General features: G+C 36.2%; 1 long non-coding RNA gene across 1 annotated transcript; it reads left to right on the forward strand.

The window, feature by feature from the left end:
* Positions 1-513: 513 nt before the first annotated feature.
* LOC131233961 (uncharacterized) lies at positions 514-1444 on the forward strand. Its single transcript, XR_009165429.1, has 4 exons — positions 514-741; positions 1055-1126; positions 1253-1298; positions 1381-1444. It is a non-coding gene; the product is annotated as an uncharacterized LOC131233961 (long non-coding RNA).
* The last annotated feature ends 550 nt before the right edge of the window (positions 1445-1994 follow it).

Genomic DNA, 1994 nt, shown 5'->3' on the forward strand with positions numbered 1-1994 from the left:
AAATCAGCTGGATTCGACCATAAGCCATTAGCTATTGTGTTTATTTCTTGTCCTAATAAGTTGCAGTCGCCTTTGATAGGCAATAGCCTACATACTTTTGAAATATTCTGATACAACAATGTTACCTAAATTGCCAACACCACTACATTTTCCAGTTTGAATTGCCCCCGATTATGGACCATTTACAATTACGCATCAACTATTTTGTCTCTCCATTATCGCTTACTTTCATTTATTTTACAAATGTATTGTTTCTCATTCGTCTTTCCATTATCTCTCTCTGGCCTTTAATTATCTATCTCGGGATCTTCCATTGTAGAAATTTTCTTCTAAAAAGTTGTATGTACATTTTAGATCTGTTGCAATTAGTTAGATTTCAATCCTTGTTGCTTCATCTATCTTGGGATCTTCCCTTGTGGAATTTTCAACATGCATGCGCGCAATTTTCTCATATATATGCAGCCCCTCTCAGCAATTCTGGGTTGGCTTTTATATAAAAGTTGTGCTGCCATGTTTGGATATGAATTTGTTGCTCAAATTTACTATAACTTTTCCTTTGTGGCTATCATGAATGTTTTGATGGGTGGCTTCCAGTGTTACTATGACACTTCCAAGGCAACATATGAGCTCATTCAAAAGATACTACTTACAGGACTGGAGCCTGGAGCAGTTGATGTGTTTCTTGATTTCATTTACTACTCAGGTGGTCCTCTACCTGATGAACTGCTCACCCAAGTTAAGGTTAGGCATCACCCCACATGATGTCAAATTCTATTTCTTTTAGCCTTTCGGTTCCTCCAATTCATGAAGCTGGTTCTGCATTTCTATTTATTGTTTTCTTCTTTCCTTGAAGTCAAGGTTTATGTGTTATTTTGTTGATATAATTTAGAAAATTTTCTGCATCAGTATGCAATCATTCTTCAAAGCATTTTCTTTTATAAGATGTTATCAGTTGTTCTTTATCTTTATTCAATTTCCTTAGTGCTATTCAATTTTTGCTCATGCCTCATCTTGAAATAAGGTTTTTCTAATGGAGTTATTTTGTTATAACCAGGGAATTCATGTTTCAGAGGACTTTGTTGCCAAGCAATTGAGGTCCATGATTTCTGATATGTAGGTTGATGTGGTAAGTGACAAGTACTCAAAAGCAAGTTATGATAATGATGGTGGAAAAGGACTCATGTAGCTGACCCCAATTAGTTGGGATAAGGCTTAAATGATGATAATGATGGTCTTCCTTATTTTGCTTTAGGTCACTCAGGTTGGCAGCTGGTATACAGGAAGTCAAAGTTGAAATGGTAAATGGTTTCCTTTATTTGCTCCATTTTTATACATGCAAATTGATTTTCACATTGTCCATTTGATATGATTGTGTGCCAGAAAATGATGCCCATCCCAAGCATTACAACAAATATGATGTTGAACTGTGGTGCTAATTATTTCTATTGTTAGTTATTATGTTGGTGGTAACTTCGATTTTTTTCAGCTAGCGATATTGAGGGATTCATTGAGCTAATTGGATTGTATACAGGAACTAGGGTCCATTCAGCTACAAGTATACTTATACTTTTAAGATGTGAAACTATAGATGAGCCTGAGTCTCTTCTTTGTTTCTTATCTTTGTTGATTTGTCCTAGGTTCCATTTTCTTTCATAAGGTTGATAAATTATTAGATATGGTGGCAAGGCAGCTCAATTGAGTAGTTGCCTTGTAACCTTCAAATCTCTCTGAGTGATGGGTGCTGGGTTTCAATCCCACCTGACCACAACTCCTTTGTCATTGTTGGTGATTCCTTGCAGGTATAAATCTGCATAATGATGCTTCTTCTTTTTCTTCTTCTTTCTATTTAATTCCAAGTCTCTGTTTTGAAGAATGGGCTTAATATGGTGGACCCAATTGAGAATGGGAGAGCAGCAGTATTGCAAAAGTTGTGAAGTACAGTTGCATCTCTGGAAGGAGGCTATGTTGCTTGGAGTTGTTTGAATCATGGGATG

This window comes from Magnolia sinica, chromosome 18, assembly GCF_029962835.1.
Source record: "Magnolia sinica isolate HGM2019 chromosome 18, MsV1, whole genome shotgun sequence".
Lineage (NCBI taxonomy): Eukaryota > Viridiplantae > Streptophyta > Magnoliopsida > Magnoliales > Magnoliaceae > Magnolia > Magnolia sinica.